Genomic DNA, 13,321 nt, shown 5'->3' with positions numbered 1-13,321 from the left:
TGCATTCTCACTCCGTTTAATATACAGTCAGACTTGCATTGACAATGCACCATGCACACTACAAATACATCGTTCTGGTCTGGGTGGCTGTTTACCTGGGGAGAATAAATACATACAGTGAAAAAAATATGCCGTGCTGTGTTTCCACCCGGTTTCGAACCGGGGACCGTTCGCGTGTGAGGCGAAAGTGATAACCACTACACTATGGAAACATGTTGCTTAATAAACGATCCGTGTGTTGCGCTCTAAGCATACAGTGCCGATTACCCATTTTGGATCCTGCAGTGCAAGGCAGTCTTCACTTAAAGCCCAGCTGAATGTAACAATGTACATGTGAAAGTTTCCATAGTGTAGTGGTTATCACGTTCGCCTAACACGCGAAAGTTCCCCGGTTCGAAACCGGGTGGAAACATGTGCTTGTTCGTTTTTTTGTTGCGGTCTCCGCTCTCTGTGAGTCCAGCAGCTGACTGTGTCAAAAAGTTGCACTGAGAATTGATTGATTTATTTTATTTTATTAATGGGTGTTTCATTCGAGAAGCAGCTGTATCAGAGTGGCGCAGCGGAAGCGTGCTGAGCCTTATAACCCAGAGGTCGACGGAGCGAAACCGTCTTCTGTTAGCCTTTTTTTCTTCTGTTGGCAAAGTAGTTGTTTTTAAAAGATGAACTCTAGTCAAAAGATATTGTATTATTTTTGCAACTACAGTCTGAATACTAAAATTGCCTTTGAAGAGAAGTTACATAATGTGCATGATATATCTGGGAGAAAGGAAAGCAATAGAACGGAGAGTTCCCATGACCTCCATGCATGGCTGTTTTCATGATATATTCATGTGCGTAAATTGTTTGGTAGGTTAACTCCCCAACCCCAAAACAGATTTCCATGTTTCTTTTTCGTGTGTCACCACAACTTTAATGCTACTGCAAAAAAGCCAGATATCTATTAACATGGCTGGGGAGGCAAATTGATGTTTAGCTCTTTTAGTATTTGTCTAGAAGGTTTTCTCCGTGTCGAATGCCCCGTGTTTTGTAAAATGAAAGATGACGCGTTGTTAGCGTGCGCGTTCCGAATGCCTGCCAGCTGCATAGTAATATAATTGACACAACAGGAGAAACGGCCCCTAACCTTGTAAATACACTTGTATGTTATAAAGAGTAAAAAGATCAACTCAAATGTTGTGCCCAATCAGTAGAATACAAAACCAAACCCAGAATGTCAAAGCGTCAACATTTGTTCTGTTCTTTCAACTACATGATAGCAGACTCTGTGAGACTGTCAAAAATTGCCAGCGGCGACTATATTTCAAGTCACCACGGCGGGGTATTGGTTAAAGTTTTCAACTAGCAATAATCACGCCTCGGACAAACCTCATGGGCTATGATACTGCCACTGCGCAAAGCTACAGAACTTGGGATAACTAAATGCTACCCCCTACAGCAAAGACATTTGACTTGCCGGTGGGCAAGTTACTGCGATATAATACAGTACAGTTAAATGATCCCTCAAACGTAGAGGTTTATGTTATCGACACTGCAGCCTCACAATGCAACAGAGTCCACTTTTTTATTCCGATTATATATGAACTGAAGTGTAGACCGTCATTGCTTTGGTGCACATAGGAGTGATGGGATACCAAGATGCAAATCTATCTGTCTCGCTCTCTTGCATCTAACATAAGCAAACGTTATTTATTTTTTTATATAATGGTCACTAGTTATAAGTCTCCCCATCCTACAATGTGGGGTTTCATTTTTCAATCCTTTTATCTGACAATTACCTCCACAAGTAAATAAATGAATTCGCATACAGGGAGTTGAACCCTGGTCACCTGGGTGAAAAAACGGGAATCGTAACCACTAGATCATATGGGAAATCGCTGCTTCTTGTTTGCTACCCGAAGCCAGCAGAGAAATGTGCAGGTCATTTTTTTACACTGCTGCCATCGAAAGGGCAAAACAATGAATCGAACCTGGATTGCTCATTTTAGACCGCTCCAAATGATTTGTTTAATGCAGTGTATTTTTCTTTTGCGATGTTTTGATTACTCCCCCCGTGACTTTCATTCTGATTTGGGCACCCCCTTTCGTGCACGGATTTGAAAAGCATAAACTTTAACTGCAATATTTGTACCTGTGATTCTGTAGGTATATGAATAAACTGACATCTGTCGAAACTCGGGATATAACCCGGGAAATTTAGATATTCAACCTAACGATCGCCCTCCTGAGCTTTGTCGGCATGAATGACATAGTTGATCAAACTCTTCTTTGTTCTACGAGAACCAGCAACATTTTGTGAGACCAGATAGTCGTCTTGTTCTGTACAGACCTGCGAATTCATGGAATTTGAAAACATTCCGCATTTTAACATGCATTTTAAGAAGAAGAGTCAGAGTATCAACATTGTCGTTTCTGTGAGTCAAGCAGCAGTCGAAGCCAAAACGTTGCAGAGTGCATTCTCACTCCGTTTAATATACAGTCAGACTTGCATTGACAATGCACCATGCACACTACAAATACATCGTTCTGGTCTGGGTGGCTGTTTACCTGGGGAGAATAAATACATACAGTGAAAAAAAGATGCCGTGCTGTGTTTCCACCCGGTTTCGAACCGGGGACCTTTCGCGTGTGAGGCGAACGTGATAACCACTACACTATGGAAACATGTTGCTTAACAAACGATCCGTGTGTTGCGCTCTAAGCATACAGTGCCGATTACCCATTTTGGATCCTGCAGTGCAAGGCAGTCTTCACTTAAAGCCCAGCTGAATGTAACAATGTACATGTGAAAGTTTCCATAGTGTAGTGGTTATCACGTTCGCCTAACACGCGAAAGGTCCCCGGTTCGGAACTGGGTGGAAACATGTGCTTGTTCGTTTTTTTGTTGCGGTCTTCTCCGCTCTCTGTGAGTCCAGCAGCAGACTGCGTCAAAAAGTTGCACTGAGAATTGATTGATTTATTTTATTTTATTAATGGGTGTTTCATTCGAGAAGCAGCTGTATCAGAGTGGCGCAGCGGAAGCGTGCTGAGCCTTATAACCCAGAGGTCGACGGAGCGAAACCGTCTTCTGTTAGCCTTTTTTTCTTCTGTTGGCAAAGTAGTTGTTTTTAAAAGATGAACTCTAGTCAAAAGATATTGTTTTATTTTTGCAACTACAGTCTGAATACTAAAATTGCCTTTGAAGAGAAGTTACATAATGTGCATGATATATCTGGGAGAAAGGAAAGCAATAGAACGGAGAGTTCCCATGACCTCCATGCATGGCTGTTTTCATGATATATTCATGTGCGTAAATTGTTTGGTAGGTTAACTCCACAACCCCAAAACAGATTTCCATGTTTCTTTTTCGTGTGTCACCACAATTTTAATGCTACTGCAAAAAAGCCAGATATCTACTAACATGGCTGGGGAGGCAAATTGATGTTTAGCTCTTTTAGTATTTGTCTAGAAGGTTTTCTCCGTGTCGAATGCCCCGTGTTTTGTAAAATGAAAGATGACGCGTTGTTAGCGTGCGCGTTCCGAATGCCTGCCAGCTGCATAGTAATATAATTGACACAACAGGAGAAACGGCCCCTAACCTTGTAAATACACTTGTATGTTATAAAGAGTAAAAAGATCAACTCAAATGTTGTGCCCAATCAGTAGAATACAAAACCAAACCCAGAATGTCAAAGCGTCAACATTTGTTCTGTTCTTTCAACTACATGATAGCAGACTCTGTGAGACTGTCAAAAATTGCCAGCGGCGACTATATTTCAAGTCACCACGGCGGGGTATTGGTTAAAGTTTTCAACTAGCAATAATCACGCCTCGGACAAACCTCATGGGCTATGATACTGCCACTGCGCAAAGCTACAGAACTTGGGATAACTAAATGCTACCCCCTACAGCAAAGACATTTGACTTGCCGGTGGGCAAGTTACTGCGATATAATACAGTACAGTTAAATGATCCCTCAAACGTAGAGGTTTATGTTATCGACACTGCAGCCTCACAATGCAACAGAGTCCACTTTTTTATTCCGATTATATATGAACTGAAGTGTAGACCGTCATTGCTTTGGTGCACATAGGAGTGATGGGATACCAAGATGCAAATCTATCTGTCTCGCTCTCTTGCATCTAACATAAGCAAACGTTATTTATTTTTTTTATATAATGGTCACTAGTTATAAGTCTCCCCATCCTACAATGTGGGGTTTCATTTTTCAATCCTTTTATCTGACAATTACCTCCACAAGTAAATAAATGAATTCGCATACAGGGAGTTGAACCCTGGTCACCTGGGTGAAAAAACGGGAATCGTAACCACTAGATCATATGGGAAATCACTGCTTCTTGTTTGCTACCCGAAGCCAGCAGAGAAATGTGCAGGTCATTTTTTTACACTGCTGCCATCGAAAGGGCAAAACAATGAATCGAACCTGGATTGCTCATTTTAGACCGCTCCAAATGATTTGTTTAATGCAGTGTATTTTTCTTTTGCGATGTTTTGATTACTCCCCTCGTGACTTTTATTCTGATTTGGGCACCCCCTTTCGTGCACGGATTTGAAAAGCATAAACTTTAACTGCAATATTTGTACCTGTGATTCTGTAGGTATATGAATAAACTGACATCTGTCGAAACTCGGGATATAACCCGGGAAATTTAGATATTCAACCTAACGATCGCCCTCCTGAGCTTTGTCGGCATGAATGACATAGTTGATCAAACTCTTCTTTGTTCTACGAGAACCAGCAACATTTTGTGAGACCAGATAGTCGTCTTGTTCTGTACAGACCTGCGAATTCATGGAATTTGAAAACATTCCGCATTTTAACATGCATTTTAAGAAGAAGAGTCAGAGTATCAACATTGTCGTTTCTGTGAGTCAAGCAGCAGTCGAAGCCAAAACGTTGCAGAGTGCATTCTCACTCCGTTTAATATACAGTCAGACTTGCATTGACAATGCACCATGCACACTACAAATACATCGTTCTGGTCTGGGTGGCTGTTTACCTGGGGAGAATAAATACATACAGTGAAAAAAAGATGCCGTGCTGTGTTTCCACCCGGTTTCGAACCGGGGACCTTTCGCGTGTGAGGCGAACGTGATAACCACTACACTATGGAAACATGTTGCTTAACAAACGATCCGTGTGTTGCGCTCTAAGCATACAGTGCCGATTACCCATTTTGGATCCTGCAGTGCAAGGCAGTCTTCACTTAAAGCCCAGCTGAATGTAACAATGTACATGTGAAAGTTTCCATAGTGTAGTGGTTATCACGTTCGCCTAACACGCGAAAGGTCCCCGGTTCGAAACCGGGTGGAAACATGTGCTTGTTCGTTTTTTTGTTGCGGTCTTCTCCGCTCTCTGTGAGTCCAGCAGCAGACTGCGTCAAAAAGTTGCACTGAGAATTGATTGATTTATTTTATTTTATTAATGGGTGTTTCATTCGAGAAGCAGCTGTATCAGAGTGGCGCAGCGGAAGCGTGCTGAGCCTTATAACCCAGAGGTCGACGGAGCGAAACCGTCTTCTGTTAGCCTTTTTTTTCTTCTGTTGGCAAAGTAGTTGTTTTTAAAAGATGAACTCTAGTCAAAAGATATTGTATTATTTTTGCAACTACAGTCTGAATACTAAAATTGCCTTTGAAGAGAAGTTACATAATGTGCATGATATATCTGGGAGAAAGGAAAGCAATAGAACGGAGAGTTCCCATGACCTCCATGCATGGCTGTTTTCATGATATATTCATGTGCGTAAATTGTTTGGTAGGTTAACTCCCCAACCCCAAAACAGATTTCCATGTTTCTTTTTCGTGTGTCACCACAACTTTAATGCTACTGCAAAAAAGCCAGATATCTATTAACATGGCTGGGGAGGCAAATTGATGTTTAGCTCTTTTAGTATTTGTCTAGAAGGTTTTCTCCGTGTCGAATGCCCCGTGTTTTGTAAAATGAAAGATGACGCGTTGTTAGCGTGCGCGTTCCGAATGCCTGCCAGCTGCATAGTAATATAATTGACACAACAGGAGAAACGGCCCCTAACCTTGTAAATACACTTGTATGTTATAAAGAGTAAAAAGATCAACTCAAATGTTGTGCCCAATCAGTAGAATACAAAACCAAACCCAGAATGTCAAAGCGTCAACATTTGTTCTGTTCTTTCAACTACATGATAGCAGACTCTGTGAGACTGTCAAAAATTGCCAGCGGCGACTATATTTCAAGTCACCACGGCGGGGTATTGGTTAAAGTTTTCAACTAGCAATAATCACGCCTCGGACAAACCTCATGGGCTATGATACTGCCACTGCGCAAAGCTACAGAACTTGGGATAACTAAATGCTACCCCCTACAGCAAAGACATTTGACTTGCCGGTGGGCAAGTTACTGCGATATAATACAGTACAGTTAAATGATCCCTCAAACGTAGAGGTTTATGTTATCGACACTGCAGCCTCACAATGCAACAGAGTCCACTTTTTTATTCCGATTATATATGAACTGAAGTGTAGACCGTCATTGCTTTGGTGCACATAGGAGTGATGGGATACCAAGATGCAAATCTATCTGTCTCGCTCTCTTGCATCTAACATAAGCAAACGTTATTTATTTTTTTTATATAATGGTCACTAGTTATAAGTCTCCCCATCCTACAATGTGGGGTTTCATTTTTCAATCCTTTTATCTGACAATTACCTCCACAAGTAAATAAATGAATTCGCATACAGGGAGTTGAACCCTGGTCACCTGGGTGAAAAAACGGGAATCGTAACCACTAGATCATATGGGAAATCACTGCTTCTTGTTTGCTACCCGAAGCCAGCAGAGAAATGTGCAGGTCATTTTTTTACACTGCTGCCATCGAAAGGGCAAAACAATGAATCGAACCTGGATTGCTCATTTTAGACCGCTCCAAATGATTTGTTTAATGCAGTGTATTTTTCTTTTGCGATGTTTTGATTACTCCCCCCGTGACTTTCATTCTGATTTGGGCACCCCCTTTCGTGCACGGATTTGAAAAGCATAAACTTTAACTGCAATATTTGTACCTGTGATTCTGTAGGTATATGAATAAACTGACATCTGTCGAAACTCGGGATATAACCCGGGAAATTTAGATATTCAACCTAACGATCGCCCTCCTGAGCTTTGTCGGCATGAATGACATAGTTGATCAAACTCTTCTTTGTTCTACGAGAACCAGCAACATTTTGTGAGACCAGATAGTCGTCTTGTTCTGTACAGACCTGCGAATTCATGGAATTTGAAAACATTCCGCATTTTAACATGCATTTTAAGAAGAAGAGTCAGAGTATCAACATTGTCGTTTCTGTGAGTCAAGCAGCAGTCGAAGCCAAAACGTTGCAGAGTGCATTCTCACTCCGTTTAATATACAGTCAGACTTGCATTGACAATGCACCATGCACACTACAAATACATCGTTCTGGTCTGGGTGGCTGTTTACCTGGGGAGAATAAATACATACAGTGAAAAAAAGATGCCGTGCTGTGTTTCCACCCGGTTTCGAACCGGGGACCTTTCGCGTGTGAGGCGAACGTGATAACCACTACACTATGGAAACATGTTGCTTAACAAACGATCCGTGTGTTGCGCTCTAAGCATACAGTGCCGATTACCCATTTTGGATCCTGCAGTGCAAGGCAGTCTTCACTTAAAGCCCAGCTGAATGTAACAATGTACATGTGAAAGTTTCCATAGTGTAGTGGTTATCACGTTCGCCTAACACGCGAAAGGTCCCCGGTTCGGAACCGGGTGGAAACATGTGCTTGTTCGTTTTTTTGTTGCGGTCTTCTCCGCTCTCTGTGAGTCCAGCAGCAGACTGCGTCAAAAAGTTGCACTGAGAATTGATTGATTTATTTTATTTTATTAATGGGTGTTTCATTCGAGAAGCAGCTGTATCAGAGTGGCGCAGCGGAAGCGTGCTGAGCCTTATAACCCAGAGGTCGACGGAGCGAAACCGTCTTCTGTTAGCCTTTTTTTTCTTCTGTTGGCAAAGTAGTTGTTTTTAAAAGATGAACTCTAGTCAAAAGATATTGTATTATTTTTGCAACTACAGTCTGAATACTAAAATTGCCTTTGAAGAGAAGTTACATAATGTGCATGATATATCTGGGAGAAAGGAAAGCAATAGAACGGAGAGTTCCCATGACCTCCATGCATGGCTGTTTTCATGATATATTCATGTGCGTAAATTGTTTGGTAGGTTAACTCCCCAACCCCAAAACAGATTTCCGTGTTTCTTTTTCGTGTGTCACCACAACTTTAATGCTACTGCAAAAAAGCCAGATATCTATTAACATGGCTGGGGAGGCAAATTGATGTTTAGCTCTTTTAGTATTTGTCTAGAAGGTTTTCTCCGTGTCGAATGCCCCGTGTTTTGTAAAATGAAAGATGACGCGTTGTTAGCGTGCGCGTTCCGAATGCCTGCCAGCTGCATAGTAATATAATTGACACAACAGGAGAAACGGCCCCTAACCTTGTAAATACACTTGTATGTTATAAAGAGTAAAAAGATCAACTCAAATGTTGTGCCCAATCAGTAGAATACAAAACCAAACCCAGAATGTCAAAGCGTCAACATTTGTTCTGTTCTTTCAACTACATGATAGCAGACTCTGTGAGACTGTCAAAAATTGCCAGCGGCGACTATATTTCAAGTCACCACGGCGGGGTATTGGTTAAAGTTTTCAACTAGCAATAATCACGCCTCGGACAAACCTCATGGGCTATGATACTGCCACTGCGCAAAGCTACAGAACTTGGGATAACTAAATGCTACCCCCTACAGCAAAGACATTTGACTTGCCGGTGGGCAAGTTACTGCGATATAATACAGTACAGTTAAATGATCCCTCAAACGTAGAGGTTTATGTTATCGACACTGCAGCCTCACAATGCAACAGAGTCCACTTTTTTATTCCGATTATATATGAACTGAAGTGTAGACCGTCATTGCTTTGGTGCACATAGGAGTGATGGGATACCAAGATGCAAATCTATCTGTCTCGCTCTCTTGCATCTAACATAAGCAAACGTTATTTATTTTTTTTATATAATGGTCACTAGTTATAAGTCTCCCCATCCTACAATGTGGGGTTTCATTTTTCAATCCTTTTATCTGACAATTACCTCCACAAGTAAATAAATGAATTCGCATACAGGGAGTTGAACCCTGGTCACCTGGGTGAAAAAACGGGAATCGTAACCACTAGATCATATGGGAAATCGCTGCTTCTTGTTTGCTACCCGAAGCCAGCAGAGAAATGTGCAGGTCATTTTTTTACACTGCTGCCATCGAAAGGGCAAAACAATGAATCGAACCTGGATTGCTCATTTTAGACCGCTCCAAATGATTTGTTTAATGCAGTGTATTTTTCTTTTGCGATGTTTTGATTACTCCCCCCGTGACTTTCATTCTGATTTGGGCACCCCCTTTCGTGCACGGATTTGAAAAGCATAAACTTTAACTGCAATATTTGTACCTGTGATTCTGTAGGTATATGAATAAACTGACATCTGTCGAAACTCGGGATATAACCCGGGAAATTTAGATATTCAACCTAACGATCGCCCTCCTGAGCTTTGTCGGCATGAATGACATAGTTGATCAAACTCTTCTTTGTTCTACGAGAACCAGCAACATTTTGTGAGACCAGATAGTCGTCTTGTTCTGTACAGACCTGCGAATTCATGGAATTTGAAAACATTCCGCATTTTAACATGCATTTTAAGAAGAAGAGTCAGAGTATCAACATTGTCGTTTCTGTGAGTCAAGCAGCAGTCGAAGCCAAAACGTTGCAGAGTGCATTCTCACTCCGTTTAATATACAGTCAGACTTGCATTGACAATGCACCATGCACACTACAAATACATCGTTCTGGTCTGGGTGGCTGTTTACCTGGGGAGAATAAATACATACAGTGAAAAAAAGATGCCGTGCTGTGTTTCCACCCGGTTTCGAACCGGGGACCTTTCGCGTGTGAGGCGAACGTGATAACCACTACACTATGGAAACATGTTGCTTAACAAACGATCCGTGTGTTGCGCTCTAAGCATACAGTGCCGATTACCCATTTTGGATCCTGCAGTGCAAGGCAGTCTTCACTTAAAGCCCAGCTGAATGTAACAATGTACATGTGAAAGTTTCCATAGTGTAGTGGTTATCACGTTCGCCTAACACGCGAAAGGTCCCCGGTTCGGAACCGGGTGGAAACATGTGCTTGTTCGTTTTTTTGTTGCGGTCTTCTCCGCTCTCTGTGAGTCCAGCAGCAGACTGCGTCAAAAAGTTGCACTGAGAATTGATTGATTTATTTTATTTTATTAATGGGTGTTTCATTCGAGAAGCAGCTGTATCAGAGTGGCGCAGCGGAAGCGTGCTGAGCCTTATAACCCAGAGGTCGACGGAGCGAAACCGTCTTCTGTTAGCCTTTTTTTTCTTCTGTTGGCAAAGTAGTTGTTTTTAAAAGATGAACTCTAGTCAAAAGATATTGTATTATTTTTGCAACTACAGTCTGAATACTAAAATTGCCTTTGAAGAGAAGTTACATAATGTGCATGATATATCTGGGAGAAAGGAAAGCAATAGAACGGAGAGTTCCCATGACCTCCATGCATGGCTGTTTTCATGATATATTCATGTGCGTAAATTGTTTGGTAGGTTAACTCCCCAACCCCAAAACAGATTTCCGTGTTTCTTTTTCGTGTGTCACCACAACTTTAATGCTACTGCAAAAAAGCCAGATATCTATTAACATGGCTGGGGAGGCAAATTGATGTTTAGCTCTTTTAGTATTTGTCTAGAAGGTTTTCTCCGTGTCGAATGCCCCGTGTTTTGTAAAATGAAAGATGACGCGTTGTTAGCGTGCGCGTTCCGAATGCCTGCCAGCTGCATAGTAATATAATTGACACAACAGGAGAAACGGCCCCTAACCTTGTAAATACACGTGTATGTTATAAAGAGTAAAAAGATCAACTCAAATGTTGTGCCCAATCAGTAGAATACAAAACCAAACCCAGAATGTCAAAGCGTCAACATTTGTTCTGTTCTTTCAACTACATGATAGCAGACTCTGTGAGACTGTCAAAAATTGCCAGCGGCGACTATATTTCAAGTCACCACGGCGGGGTATTGGTTAAAGTTTTCAACTAGCAATAATCACGCCTCGGACAAACCTCATGGGCTATGATACTGCCACTGCGCAAAGCTACAGAACTTGGGATAACTAAATGCTACCCCCTACAGCAAAGACATTTGACTTGCCGGTGGGCAAGTTACTGCGATATAATACAGTACAGTTAAATGATCCCTCAAACGTAGAGGTTTATGTTATCGACACTGCAGCCTCACAATGCAACAGAGTCCACTTTTTTATTCCGATTATATATGAACTGAAGTGTAGACCGTCATTGCTTTGGTGCACATAGGAGTGATGGGATACCAAGATGCAAATCTATCTGTCTCGCTCTCTTGCATCTAACATAAGCAAACGTTATTTATTTTTTTTATATAATGGTCACTAGTTATAAGTCTCCCCATCCTACAATGTGGGGTTTCATTTTTCAATCCTTTTATCTGACAATTACCTCCACAAGTAAATAAATGAATTCGCATACAGGGAGTTGAACCCTGGTCACCTGGGTGAAAAAACGGGAATCGTAACCACTAGATCATATGGGAAATCGCTGCTTCTTGTTTGCTACCCGAAGCCAGCAGAGAAATGTGCAGGTCATTTTTTTACACTGCTGCCATCGAAAGGGCAAAACAATGAATCGAACCTGGATTGCTCATTTTAGACCGCTCCAAATGATTTGTTTAATGCAGTGTATTTTTCTTTTGCGATGTTTTGATTACTCCCCCCGTGACTTTCATTCTGATTTGGGCACCCCCTTTCGTGCACGGATTTGAAAAGCATAAACTTTAACTGCAATATTTGTACCTGTGATTCTGTAGGTATATGAATAAACTGACATCTGTCGAAACTCGGGATATAACCCGGGAAATTTAGATATTCAACCTAACGATCGCCCTCCTGAGCTTTGTCGGCATGAATGACATAGTTGATCAAACTCTTCTTTGTTCTACGAGAACCAGCAACATTTTGTGAGACCAGATAGTCGTCTTGTTCTGTACAGACCTGCGAATTCATGGAATTTGAAAACATTCCGCATTTTAACATGCATTTTAAGAAGAAGAGTCAGAGTATCAACATTGTCGTTTCTGTGAGTCAAGCAGCAGTCGAAGCCAAAACGTTGCAGAGTGCATTCTCACTCCGTTTAATATACAGTCAGACTTGCATTGACAATGCACCATGCACACTACAAATACATCGTTCTGGTCTGGGTGGCTGTTTACCTGGGGAGAATAAATACATACAGTGAAAAAAAGATGCCGTGCTGTGTTTCCACCCGGTTTCGAACCGGGGACCTTTCGCGTGTGAGGCGAACGTGATAACCACTACACTATGGAAACATGTTGCTTAACAAACGATCCGTGTGTTGCGCTCTAAGCATACAGTGCCGATTACCCATTTTGGATCCTGCAGTGCAAGGCAGTCTTCACTTAAAGCCCAGCTGAATGTAACAATGTACATGTGAAAGTTTCCATAGTGTAGTGGTTATCACGTTCGCCTAACACGCGAAAGGTCCCCGGTTCGAAACCGGGTGGAAACATGTGCTTGTTCGTTTTTTTGTTGCGGTCTTCTCCGCTCTCTGTGAGTCCAGCAGCAGACTGCGTCAAAAAGTTGCACTGAGAATTGATTGATTTATTTTATTTTATTAATGGGTGTTTCATTCGAGAAGCAGCTGTATCAGAGTGGCGCAGCGGAAGCGTGCTGAGCCTTATAACCCAGAGGTCGACGGAGCGAAACCGTCTTCTGTTAGCCTTTTTTTTCTTCTGTTGGCAAAGTAGTTGTTTTTAAAAGATGAACTCTAGTCAAAAGATATTGTATTATTTTTGCAACTACAGTCTGAATACTAAAATTGCCTTTGAAGAGAAGTTACATAATGTGCATGATATATCTGGGAGAAAGGAAAGCAATAGAACGGAGAGTTCCCATGACCTCCATGCATGGCTGTTTTCATGATATATTCATGTGCGTAAATTGTTTGGTAGGTTAACTCCCCAACCCCAAAACAGATTTCCGTGTTTCTTTTTCGTGTGTCACCACAACTTTAATGCTACTGCAAAAAAGCCAGATATCTATTAACATGGCTGGGGAGGCAAATTGATGTTTAGCTCTTTTAGTATTTGTCTAGAAGGTTTTCTCCGTGTCGAATGCCCCGTGTTTTGTAAAATGAAAGATGACGCGTTGTTAG

At 41.7% G+C, this 13,321-nt stretch overlaps 23 non-coding genes across 23 annotated transcripts; 12 read left to right on the top strand and 11 right to left on the bottom strand.

The window, feature by feature from the left end:
* Positions 1-139: 139 nt before the first annotated feature.
* On the bottom strand, positions 140-212 carry trnav-cac (transfer RNA valine (anticodon CAC)). The gene has a single exon. It is a non-coding gene; the product is annotated as a tRNA-Val (tRNA).
* A 127-nt stretch (positions 213-339) lies between these two features.
* trnav-aac (transfer RNA valine (anticodon AAC)) lies at positions 340-412 on the top strand. Its single transcript has one exon. It is a non-coding gene; the product is annotated as a tRNA-Val (tRNA).
* A 551-nt stretch (positions 413-963) lies between these two features.
* On the top strand, positions 964-1,020 carry LOC131700839 (U7 small nuclear RNA). Its single transcript, XR_009308648.1, has one exon. It is a non-coding gene; the product is annotated as a U7 small nuclear RNA (small nuclear RNA).
* A 239-nt stretch (positions 1,021-1,259) lies between these two features.
* On the bottom strand, positions 1,260-1,399 carry LOC131700990 (U4 spliceosomal RNA). Its single transcript, XR_009308798.1, has one exon. It is a non-coding gene; the product is annotated as a U4 spliceosomal RNA (small nuclear RNA).
* A 1,189-nt stretch (positions 1,400-2,588) lies between these two features.
* On the bottom strand, positions 2,589-2,661 carry trnav-cac (transfer RNA valine (anticodon CAC)). Its single transcript has one exon. It is a non-coding gene; the product is annotated as a tRNA-Val (tRNA).
* A 127-nt stretch (positions 2,662-2,788) lies between these two features.
* Positions 2,789-2,861, top strand: trnav-aac (transfer RNA valine (anticodon AAC)). Its single transcript has one exon. It is a non-coding gene; the product is annotated as a tRNA-Val (tRNA).
* A 554-nt stretch (positions 2,862-3,415) lies between these two features.
* Positions 3,416-3,472, top strand: LOC131700838 (U7 small nuclear RNA). The gene has a single exon (XR_009308647.1). It is a non-coding gene; the product is annotated as a U7 small nuclear RNA (small nuclear RNA).
* A 239-nt stretch (positions 3,473-3,711) lies between these two features.
* On the bottom strand, positions 3,712-3,851 carry LOC131700986 (U4 spliceosomal RNA). Its single transcript, XR_009308794.1, has one exon. It is a non-coding gene; the product is annotated as a U4 spliceosomal RNA (small nuclear RNA).
* A 1,190-nt stretch (positions 3,852-5,041) lies between these two features.
* trnav-cac (transfer RNA valine (anticodon CAC)) lies at positions 5,042-5,114 on the bottom strand. Its single transcript has one exon. It is a non-coding gene; the product is annotated as a tRNA-Val (tRNA).
* A 127-nt stretch (positions 5,115-5,241) lies between these two features.
* Positions 5,242-5,314, top strand: trnav-aac (transfer RNA valine (anticodon AAC)). The gene has a single exon. It is a non-coding gene; the product is annotated as a tRNA-Val (tRNA).
* Positions 5,315-5,869: 555 nt separating this feature from the next.
* Positions 5,870-5,926, top strand: LOC131700837 (U7 small nuclear RNA). Its single transcript, XR_009308646.1, has one exon. It is a non-coding gene; the product is annotated as a U7 small nuclear RNA (small nuclear RNA).
* A 239-nt stretch (positions 5,927-6,165) lies between these two features.
* Positions 6,166-6,305, bottom strand: LOC131700985 (U4 spliceosomal RNA). The gene has a single exon (XR_009308793.1). It is a non-coding gene; the product is annotated as a U4 spliceosomal RNA (small nuclear RNA).
* A 1,190-nt stretch (positions 6,306-7,495) lies between these two features.
* trnav-cac (transfer RNA valine (anticodon CAC)) lies at positions 7,496-7,568 on the bottom strand. Its single transcript has one exon. It is a non-coding gene; the product is annotated as a tRNA-Val (tRNA).
* Positions 7,569-7,695: 127 nt separating this feature from the next.
* Positions 7,696-7,768, top strand: trnav-aac (transfer RNA valine (anticodon AAC)). Its single transcript has one exon. It is a non-coding gene; the product is annotated as a tRNA-Val (tRNA).
* A 555-nt stretch (positions 7,769-8,323) lies between these two features.
* Positions 8,324-8,380, top strand: LOC131700836 (U7 small nuclear RNA). The gene has a single exon (XR_009308645.1). It is a non-coding gene; the product is annotated as a U7 small nuclear RNA (small nuclear RNA).
* A 239-nt stretch (positions 8,381-8,619) lies between these two features.
* Positions 8,620-8,759, bottom strand: LOC131700983 (U4 spliceosomal RNA). Its single transcript, XR_009308792.1, has one exon. It is a non-coding gene; the product is annotated as a U4 spliceosomal RNA (small nuclear RNA).
* A 1,190-nt stretch (positions 8,760-9,949) lies between these two features.
* On the bottom strand, positions 9,950-10,022 carry trnav-cac (transfer RNA valine (anticodon CAC)). The gene has a single exon. It is a non-coding gene; the product is annotated as a tRNA-Val (tRNA).
* Positions 10,023-10,149: 127 nt separating this feature from the next.
* Positions 10,150-10,222, top strand: trnav-aac (transfer RNA valine (anticodon AAC)). Its single transcript has one exon. It is a non-coding gene; the product is annotated as a tRNA-Val (tRNA).
* Positions 10,223-10,777: 555 nt separating this feature from the next.
* LOC131700835 (U7 small nuclear RNA) lies at positions 10,778-10,834 on the top strand. The gene has a single exon (XR_009308644.1). It is a non-coding gene; the product is annotated as a U7 small nuclear RNA (small nuclear RNA).
* Positions 10,835-11,073: 239 nt separating this feature from the next.
* On the bottom strand, positions 11,074-11,213 carry LOC131700975 (U4 spliceosomal RNA). The gene has a single exon (XR_009308784.1). It is a non-coding gene; the product is annotated as a U4 spliceosomal RNA (small nuclear RNA).
* A 1,190-nt stretch (positions 11,214-12,403) lies between these two features.
* trnav-cac (transfer RNA valine (anticodon CAC)) lies at positions 12,404-12,476 on the bottom strand. Its single transcript has one exon. It is a non-coding gene; the product is annotated as a tRNA-Val (tRNA).
* Positions 12,477-12,603: 127 nt separating this feature from the next.
* Positions 12,604-12,676, top strand: trnav-aac (transfer RNA valine (anticodon AAC)). Its single transcript has one exon. It is a non-coding gene; the product is annotated as a tRNA-Val (tRNA).
* A 555-nt stretch (positions 12,677-13,231) lies between these two features.
* LOC131700833 (U7 small nuclear RNA) lies at positions 13,232-13,288 on the top strand. The gene has a single exon (XR_009308641.1). It is a non-coding gene; the product is annotated as a U7 small nuclear RNA (small nuclear RNA).
* The last annotated feature ends 33 nt before the right edge of the window (positions 13,289-13,321 follow it).

Source organism: Acipenser ruthenus, chromosome 24 (assembly GCF_902713425.1).
Source record: "Acipenser ruthenus chromosome 24, fAciRut3.2 maternal haplotype, whole genome shotgun sequence".
NCBI classification, from domain to species: Eukaryota; Metazoa; Chordata; class Actinopteri; order Acipenseriformes; family Acipenseridae; genus Acipenser; species Acipenser ruthenus.
This window is presented reverse-complemented; position numbering and strand designations above follow the sequence as displayed.